This window comes from Pelophylax lessonae, assembly GCF_965119305.1.
Source record: "Pelophylax lessonae genome assembly, chromosome: 3".
Classification (NCBI taxonomy): Eukaryota; Metazoa; Chordata; class Amphibia; order Anura; family Ranidae; genus Pelophylax; species Pelophylax lessonae.
The window spans coordinates 539,869,338-539,880,361 of NC_138770.1; positions in this window are offsets into that span (position 1 = coordinate 539,869,338).

The following is an 11,024-nucleotide window of genomic DNA, read 5'->3' on the forward strand; positions in this document are numbered from 1 at the left end:
GCCGTTCTTTGAATGCCAATTTCAGACTTAAATAATCGCCGGTTCGCAAAATCCCGCCGAAACGCCAATTCGCCGTACTATGAATTAGGCCCATAATGACAAATATGTGACAACAAATATTCTCTCACACAAAATAAAATTGAATGTGAGATACCCCAAAAGAAGAAAAGGAAAAGTGGAAAAAATATATATAAAGTGTCCAAATAATAATGTCCAGATTAAACTTCCAAAACTTTCAGATTCCGGACAAATCACAAAACAATAGTGATTTCCATGTGAAGAATTTTAATCAAAACGGTGTAGAGCTTCAACACCAGTGTGTGAAAAGTAGCGTGATGCCCACCACCTTCAGGATTGGCCTCTTACCAGTAAATAGGAATATAAGGGTGAGGTAGCCTTCCCAAGAGGATAGTTCCCTGTGCTGGAAAGGGGATAGTGCACTTTTTTTTTGCCTCTTACCAAATGGATGTCTTGTAGCACGTGTATCTGCCCCTTTAAGGGCTTCTCCCCATCCACCCCAGTGGATCCACGCTTAGGTCTCTGAATGAATGGTGTTTGTTTAGGCTTTTAGAACTCCTTGGACCTCATCCCAGGCATTTTCATGTGAATGGGACAAAAGGAATAGCCAATGATGCATTACCCAAAAAAACTTTTATTGGTTAATAAAAAGCAGTATTGCACTTACATATTCCATTCTTGAGTCAGGCTCATAAACTGTGATGTCTGCGGCTGCCTGCAGTGCAGACTGCGGAAGTAGTATGTGACAGCGCGGGACCTCCTCTCCAGACTTGTATAAAGTACTCAAAATTTCTACTTGAGTAAAAGTACAAGTGCTCGATCAAAAAGTGACTTAAGTAGAAGTGGAAGTGCTCGCAGAAAAAGTTACTTAAGTGGAAGTACAAAAGTATTCAACATTTTTTTTACTTAAGTATTGCAAGTATTTTTTTCAAAAAAATTGCTACTTAAGTACTAAAAGTAAAAAGTACCAGTAGTTTTGAAAAAAAAATTCTACTCAAGTACTGAAAGTAGAAGTAGAAGTACTGTATTATGTAGTTATTAAAGAAAGAAGTCAAAAGTTTGAACATCATATTGTTTTTTATTATTTCAAATGATTTATTCAAATGATTAACCTAAAGGACAATCACAATTCCTTAGGCTGTAACTTTTTGTAAACAAAAACAGATAAAGCATGTCCCTCCCTTCCCCTTTTAAAGCCAAGGGTGGTCTCCTTCCTGAGCTTCCTCAGTCTCACAGCCAGGCAGATCACTTGAAGTTGAAGGGCCAGGGGTGGAAGGTGGTGTTTTTGGTTCTTCCATCTTTTCAGCTGATCAAAAGGCAGAACAGGAGCATGCGCAATCTTCTTAATCGCGGTTTGATTTGATTTGCTCAATTGATGATGATGTGCCAGGCCAGCTTCATCAAACCTACAACGCTTAAAGTGAAAAATGCATCAAAAACTACAAACAAAGTGGCTGTGCTAAAAATGCTAATAAAGTGCCTGCAATTATATAAATATATTCTTCTTGTATTCAAAATCATCGCCCACAGTATCAAAAATAAAGTGACATGTCTGTGCTAAATGCAGTGCAAATTATTCCCACAATGTAAATTTAATTCATATAAAATATATATGACAATACCACAATAAAATAAGTTGTGATTGTGAATAAGTTAGGTGCAAGTTTAAGTGTGTAAACTAAACTTTATAATGAAAAGTCCATAACTGAATTGCACTGTGCAATCTAAGAAGTGCTTGTCACTTGCTGTCAGATGCTTCCACCTTTCTTCTGTGATCTGCTCAAGTAAAGTGGTGGACTGGATAGCCTCTCTCTCTGCCTCTCACCTTCGTAGCACTGGCACTGCACTGGTTCAAAAAGCTGTCTATATTATTTTCATTATAAGAACTTGTCAGAACATGCTTCCACCACCTGTCCTTCACACTAGTAGTGCTCATTTGCTTTGCTCAAGTCAAGTGCCACTGCCAATGGCCACTGCAGTGCAGGCACAGCCGCACAGGCAGAGGCAGGCCGCAGGAAGCACAGGCACCACCACAACACAACACTTATGGTCCATGGACCATGGATGGTCGGATAATCATCATAGCCGTCAGTCTCACTCTTCTTGGTTCAAAAAAGCCACCCATGACCCATGTGTATATAATATATTAATATTTTATATTGATTATTTGATTCTCAAATGGCACATTTGCCATGGCAAGGATTAGGCCCTCTCCACGGTCCACCTCACTCACAGAGAGAAGAAGATGAGATAACAAAGAAAATGCTCAGAGTCCTGCTCCTGCGTCCCGCCGCCCGCGTCACAACTCCTCTCAGTAAGTGCCCTAAGGGGTGGAGTCTGAGTGACACACAACACGTTTAGAGGCAGAGACCTCGAGTGGGAAGACGGCAGCACGGCTCCTCCAGTGCGGTCTTAACTTGATGATCATGACAGTGATTCCACGGGCCGCGGCGCGAGCGAGGCTGTGGGATTGATTGAATTGAGTTGTGCTGCCTACTGCTACACGCTACCTACTACTACTACTAAATTGTGAGTCAGTATATTTTATTTCATTTTTATATATAAAAGCGTCACTTTGTCACATGTTGGGGAATCCCATCGGCTCAGCTCCAGAAGTGGCGGGTGTCCCCGTCATCCTGCCAGGGCCGCCAAGAAGTTCATCACCTAATCTTAAGTTATTAATATCTTATGAGGAGAGGACCTATGAGATTGAGAATTGAAATAATTAAATATATATGGCTTTTGAACCAGTGCAGTCAGTGCCAGTGCCACAGTGCCACCCAGACACTATCCACCAGTGCCACCACCATTAAGTGTGTTGGTCGGTCACTCGAGCACTGAAGGAGGTGGAAGCATCTGACAAGTGAAGTGACACTTTAGATTTGCACACTGGAATTCATTTATGGACTTTTCGTTATAGATAGGTTTACACACTTCAACTTGTTGCACGCACCTGACCTAATTTATTTCATAACTTATTTTATTGTGATTTATTGCCATATTTTATATGAATTGAATTTACTGTTACATTGTGGGAATAATTATTTTCACTGCATTTAGGCTTTAGCGCATTCATGTCACTTTATTTTTGATACTGTGTGGAGTGTGGGCAGGGCACTGGGGGCAACGATGATATTATATCGATTGCACAGGCACTTTATTCGCACAGCCAAGTTGTGTTTGTTAGTAGTTTCTTGATGCACTTTAAGTGCTGTAGCACCATTTATTTGTTTGTTTCATATTTTCTTTTTATTGGAAAGATTTGGTATAGCAGCTTTTATTATACACAGCCTTTATTTTCGTATGCGCTGATTTACAAATGACATTATACACATTTTTTTGAGCTTTATGCAACCTGCCATCTACTGTTCTGGCAGTGGTAATTTTTTTTTAAAGTAACTAGTAACTATGCAGCACAAAAAAAATACTTGAGTAGAAGTATCGAAATCATCGAAAAAATGTAGTGAAGTAAAAGTAGAAGTAGGAGAAAAAAATTCTACTCTAGGAAAGTACAGATACCGCATTTCGGTACTTAAGTACAGTAGTTCTACTTCGTTACTATACATCTCTGCTCCTCTCTAACGCTTGCGTTTCTTCCTTATGCGGGCATCAACTGAGTTAGGATTGTGCCCGTGCCATCACTTCCGCCCTTATGTGTAATACCAAAAAAGCGCTTCCGGTGTCTACAACACAAACACTGGATGCAGGTGAAATCCCGCTCCGCTGGCGCCTGATTCCTTCTAAATTCTTCCTCTGTCTACTTTGAATGAAAAAGCCTGATAGTTTTAATCACTCTGCATTATATATTCATTTGAGTGAATTTTTTACCTATATAAATTGAGCTTTATATGACATCTCCTTTATTAAAATGAATTTGGTCTATGTTGACACCCGAAGTACCCCCTTCTCATTACCACCTTACTCAGGCACCTTAATGAATGCTAGTAGGTGGGGGCAACATATAATAAAATAAATTAAATATTGATTAAAATGAGATATATTACCCATTTTGTACATAGGCTCAATGGACATTTGCCATATACATGCAACATAAAATAAATAAAATAATTAAAATGGGGTAAATTATCCATTTCATGCATAGATTCATTGGACATAATTACGCTAAACCTTATAATGAAAATTGGAAGACAGTATTGCTTCCAAATGATCAGGGACCTTAAATAAAAATTAAATAAGAATAGTAGGATGACGGAACCCTATTGAAAAACCGCTCACAATAGGAATGTTTCCTGACATGAAAGGCTTCTTTCCATGTAAGAAATGTAAAATGTCTAAGGAATCTAAAACTAGGAGAACAAACAAGTTCAGTTCCACAGTTACAGGAAAACAGTATACAATTAAAAATGTCATCTCTTGTCATACAAAAGGGGTGGTGTACCTCCTTACGTGTAGCTGTGGGCAGCAATAGGTTGGGAGGACCATCAGAACTGCCAGCATACGAATAGGAGAACACATCACTAACATTTGCAAAGGCTTTGTGGGGCATAGTCTCTCACAGCACTTTGCAAAATGTCATCACAGAGACCCCACCCATCTAGAAATAATTGTTAAAGAGAAATATGTTCCACATTGGTGAGGAAGTAATCTCAAAAGGTCTATATCCAGATGTGAGACATTCTGGATATATGAATTGAAGTGTTTCCGACCTTTAGGCCACAATATAGAATAGGACATTAATGTGTATATTAACAACAGTTGAGATTAGTTCCAAGTAATAACCTTCCGTCATCCTACTATTCTTATTTAGGCTATTTTTTTTACCAAAGATATGTAGCAGTATACATTTTGGCCCAAATATATGAAGAAAAATGACTTATTGGCAAAAATTGTATAATATAAACTAAAAAAAAGTGTTTTGTTTTTCAACATTTTCGCTTTTATTTTCGCTTATATCACAAAAAATAAATACCACCAAAAGAAAGTTCTACTTGTGCGGGAAAAAAAAAAAAAGAAAAATTTTTGTTTGGGTACAGTGTAGCATGACATGACATGAGTAATTGTCATTCAAAGTGTGTGAGCACCGAAAGCTGAAAATTGGTCTGGGCAGGAAGGGGGTATAAGTGCCCAGTATTTAAGTGATTAATGAGCAAGAAGAGTTGTGTCGTGTTATACAATAATGTACAGCACAGTGGCTCAGTGGCTGGCACTTCTGCCTTGCAGCACTGAGGTCCTTTTTTTGATTTACTGGTAGGCAATGTTCTCCCTATGCTTGTGTGGGTTTCCTACCACACTCCAAAGAAAGGCTGATAGGTTAATTTGCTCCTGTATAAACTGGTCCTAGTATGTGTGTGCTCATGCTGCATGTGAGGTATGGACTTTAGATTGTAAACTCCTATAGGGCAGGGACTAATGAGAATGTATGGAAAGTGCTGCCTAAATTTTTTGTATAAAAAAGACAATGCTTATGGTGGTGCCTTTCTCACATCTTCCTCTTGCTTAACCGGTTGCCGACCGCCGCACGACTATATACTGCGGCGGTCAGCCCCGGCCAGGCAGAGTGACGTATCGGTACGTCACTCGCCTGTCACTGACTTGCGAGCCTATCGCGGGCGGGCGCGCGCCCGCCGAGGCGCGCGCCCGCCGCGGCTCGTTCACAGACAAGTCAGTGCGTGTGACCGGCGGACTCGATGTCCGCAAGTCACACTGCGATCGCTCCTGTGAAGGGAGAAAGACAGAGCAGCTTGTGTAAACAAGCTGCCTGTCAGTTCTCCCTGTGTAAAAGTGAAGATCTGACCGTTCTACTATGTAGAACGGTTGATCTTTGCTTTTACACCAATAGGAATGTCCCTACACAGTTAGAATCACGCCCCTAGGACACACTTAACCCCTCCCTGTCCAATAAAGTTAACCCCTTCCCTGACAGTGTCATTTTTGCAGTAACAGTGCATATGTATAGCACTGATTACTGCAGTAATGTCACTGGTACCCCCAAAAGTGTCAAAAATGTCAGTCAAGGGTCCGATCTGTCCGCCGCAATGTCGCAGTACAGAAAAAAAATCGCAGATCGCCGCCATTACGCGTTAAAAAAAAAAACACCAAAAATGACAAAAATCTTTCCCGTTGTTAGTAAACGCGATAACTTTTGCGCAAACCAATCAAAATACGCTTTTTGCGATTTTTTTTACCAAACATAGGTAGCATAAAACAAATTGGCCGAAAAATGTTAAAAAATTTTGATTTTTACTTTTTTTTTGGGGGAATTTCATATAAAAAAATTTGAAAAATATTGTTATTTTTGCAAAATTTACGCTCTTTTTTTGTTTATAGCGCGTGATCAAAAAATCGCACAGGTGATCAAATACCACCAAAAGAAAGCTCTGTTTGTGGGAAAAAAAGGACGTCAAATTCGTTTAGGTACAGCGTCGCACGAACGCGCAATTGTCCGTTAAATTCACGCAGTAAAAAATCGCAAAAAAAACCCTGGTCCTTTAGCAGCCAAATCCTCCGGGGCTTAAGTGGTTAAAGCTCACACTGCCTACTAGTATTAACACTACCTGCAACTCCAATCTCACCTGTTAATAATCCTATCCTTACTGTAACCCTAGCCATAGGTCTGTTGGTGAAAGATATGAACAAATCTTTGCTTTTTTATCAGAGCTGTCAACTGTCAGAAGCACTCTAACCGCTTCAGCTCTGGAAGGTTTACCCCCCTTCCTGACCAGGCAATTTTTTTGAAAAGCTGCACTGCATTGCTTTAGCCACTTAAGGACCAAGCCTATTGCTGACACTTGTTGTTTTCAAGTTAAAATCAGTATTTTCTGCTGGAAAATTCCTTAGAACCCCCAAACATTATATATATATATATATATATATATATATATATATAGATATAGATAGATAGATATAGATATATATGTCTATATATATCTATATATATATATATATATATATATATATATATTTTTTAGCAAAGACACTGGAGAATAAAATGGTGGTTGTTTGCACAATATTTTATGTCACACGGTATTTGCGCAGCAGTCTTTCAAAGCAATTTTTTTTCTGGAAAAAATACACTTCACTGAATGTAAAAAAAATAAACAGTAAAGTTAGCCCATATTTTTGTACTGTATATTGTGAAAGATGATGTCACACCGAGTAAATAGATACCTAACATGTTACGGTTTTAAAATTGCACACACTCGTAGAATGGCAACAAACGTATTTAATAATCTCCATAGGCGACCCTTTAAAAAATTTTAACGGTTACCATTTTAGAGTGACAGAGGGGGTCTTTTGCTAGAATTATTGCTCTCGATCTGGCGATCGCAGTGCTACCCCACATGTCTGATTTGAACACTGTTTACATTATTGGGCGCATCTTACGTATGTGTTTTCTTTGGTACGCTCTTTTTTTGTTTATAGCGCAAAAAGTAAAAATCGCACAGGTGATCAAATACCACCAAAAGAAAGCTCTGTTTGTGGGAAAAAAAGGACGTCAATTTCGTTTGGGTACGGCGTCGCACGACCGCGCAATTGTCAGTTAAAGTCGCACAGTGCCGAATCGCAAAAAGTGGCCCAGACGTAAGACAGCAAAATGCTCTAGTGGTAAAGTGGTTAAACATTAACTGATTGTGTGGATCGAGACAACTCTTACTGATTTACGTTTCATTTTGGGAATACTCAGATCACCGACATTTTCCTGTGGGACCATGAATTAATTATTTTTTATCTTATTGTGTATTAGCACTGGATTCATTTCATATACAGTATTTTGCATGTTTATATCTTATATATGTTTTAGTTTAATTGTGGCACTTTAGGTTTACCAATATTTATAGGTTATACACAATTTATATCAATTGTTGTGCCAGCTGCTTTTATGCTTTACAACATACTTTCGTGTTTATAGCCATTATAAAGCATATTTTTATATGCCCATGCGCATGAGGTCTTCACCAATTAGACAAGGTGACCACGTTACAGTGCTCTTTTCTCATGGTCTATATGTAGTGTGTATGTACACTATATTGTCAAAAGTATTGGGACACCTGTCTTTACACGCACATGAACATTAATAGCATCCCAGTCTGAGTCCATAGGGTTCAATATTGAGTTGGCCCACCCTTTTGGATGAATTAGAGCAGAGACTGGGAGCCATGCCTTCTTGTCCAACATCAGTGACTGACCTCTCAAATGTGCTTCTGGAAGAATGGTCAAACATTCCCATAGACACACTTCTAAACTTTGTGGACAGTCTTCCCAGAAGAGTTGAAGCTGTTATAGCTGCATGGGGTGGGCTAACTCAATATTAAACCCTACGGACTAAGACTGGGGTGCCATTAATGTATATGTGCGTGTAAAGACAGGCATCCCAATACTTTTGACAATATAGTGTATATGCATATTAAGAGATCAGAAGTCTGGCAAAAGGCAATGGCAGGTGGTGAGAATATGACTGCTGAAAACCAATACTAGAGAGACAGATCACGGGCCTGGTAACATTATCCCAGATGTTCCCAAATTAATTAGACTGCAGGTAAAGCAATGAAATTTCAGTCATCTCATTGAGTTTGCAATCATTAGAAAGCACTTTAAATTGTGCATGAAGTACATTTCTATGCTAAATAATTTTCATGCTTTTAGACAGAGAGTTCTACACAAAACATGGATCTGCTAAATGCTGTTTTCTGTACCATGAAAAAATGCAGTCCATGCCTTAAGAGGGTTAAAGAACACTGGTTGAAAAAAACACTGTGTATAATCTACGCTGTTTGAGAACAAACAAAATGGGTGATCTCATTAGCATTACTTCAGCGGTTTTTGCTAATAAACATCACAAGATTGCCTAGCTGTACATAGAGAAGATTGATGAGAGGAGGCACTATTTATGACATTTAAAGTAGTAATAAACCCTCTGTTTTTAATTTATGACTCTGTCTAGCTACACTTTGTTAGCTCTACTTTCAAGGTTTTATTTTTGCAATTTTGCCCAAAGCTTTTTTTTACCACTTCAAAATTTGACTGCTACTATCTCTTTCTCCCAGCTGTATCCCTGAACTAGTGCCTCAGCTAATGATTGTATTATGTCTCAATTGAGTAAATACCTTTATGCAGGGCTGGTGCTAGACTATTTTGTGCCCTAGGCAAGACCAGCAACTTGCACCCCCAAAAAATTTTTTTTTAAATATGTTGCCATGATGATACCATTATATTAAAAGAGAAATATGATTTGCAATCCCAGTCCAACTACTGAAAAATTTCTTAACATATCAGCAAATGAGTGGCCATTTTTGGTGTTTGCTTGACTCCATGAATACATTTTACCAGTCTGCACCTAAAGGCGCTTTTCCCCTCTTTTCCTCTATTAACGACTTGACCTCCAAGCCTTTTTATGACACTTTTGTTTACATGTAAAAATCTGTATTTTTTTTTGCTAGAAAATTAGTTAGAACCAAAGGAAACAATTATCAAGGGGCCTAGAGAATAGGAGGTATTGGGAGAAACGAAGAGAACTTTTTTGGTTGGTATTTTGAGACTAGTGATGTAGCTTGGGGCAGAGTTGTGAATGGCTTTGTTAGTAATTTGAATATTATTTGTTGGGTGAGCGGAAGCCAATTGACGGTTCGGCAGAGAGTAGTAGCAGACACTGAACAGTTAATAAGGTAGATGAGTTTTGCAGCAGCATTTATGATACTAGGAAGGGGGGGCAAAAGAGTGAAAAAACAAGAGTCCAATTGCCCCCCGAAACAATGCCAGAACAGGTCAGAAGCACAGAGGTTAAGAAATGATAAGCTCAGAGTCCTGTCTACAAATGCTCGCAGTTTAGGTAAAAAAATCAATGAACTTGGGTCAATAATGGCATCTGAGAATGTAGATTTAGTGGCTGTTACGGAGACATGGTTTAATGAAAGAAATGACTGGGACATAACCATACCAGGATACTCTTTATACAGAAGAGACAGAGAAGGCAAGAAAGGAGGAGGAGTGGCCCTGTATGTGAAAGATAGCATTAAATCTAACCTAATACAAGTTGGTGAGGCCAACATAGAGTCAGTTTGGGTTACGTTGCAGTTTGCTAATCATGCAGTAACTCGTGTAGGTGTGATATATAGACCACCTAGTCAAGTTAAAGAACTAGATGATCTACTAGTTGAAGAAATAGCTAAAATTACAATGAAAGGAGAAGTTATCATTATGGGAGATTTCAATCTTCCAGATATAAACTGGAAAACCAAAATAGCAAGTTCTACCAGGAGTACAGATATTCTAAATTCCCTACTGGGGTTGTCTCTGCAACAAGTGGTTGAGGAGCCAACCCGGAGGGAGGCCATTTTGGATTTGGTATTCACAAATGGGGATTCGGTATATGATGTCATTGTAGGCGAAACCTTGGGATCTAGTGATCACCAGTCAGTGTGGTTTAATATAAGAACTGTGAAAGAGTCACACCACACAAAAACAAAAGTTTTAGATTTTAGAAAAACAGACTTTTCAAAAATGAAATTAGTCATAAATGAGTCCTTATCAGACTGGAACGGATTACATGGAGTCCAGGAGAAATGGGACTACTTAAAAGGTGCATTATTGAAGGCAACAGAAAATTGCATTAGACTTGTCAGTAAAAGCAAAAAAAAGGAAGAGACCACTGTGGTACTCAGCAGACGTGGCCCAAATCATTAAAAATAAAAAGCTAGCATTTTGTAATTATAAAAAAACCCAGAGCAATGAAGATAAGGAAATCTACAAGATTAGGCAGAAAGAGGCCAAGCAAGTTATAAGAACTTCTAAAGCGCAGGCAGAAGAAAAACTAGCTCAGTCTATGAAAAAGGGGGATAAGACATTCTTTAGATATATAAATGAAAAAAGGAAATTAAAACAAGGAATAACTAAATTAAAAACAAAGGACGGAAGGTATGTAGAAGAGAATAAAGGGCTAGCCGACTGCCTTAATGAATACTTCTGTTCAGTTTTTACAGAAGAAAAAGAAGGAAAAGGACCTCCACTTGAAAGGATGACTAATGAATCGTTTGATGCATGTGTCTTTA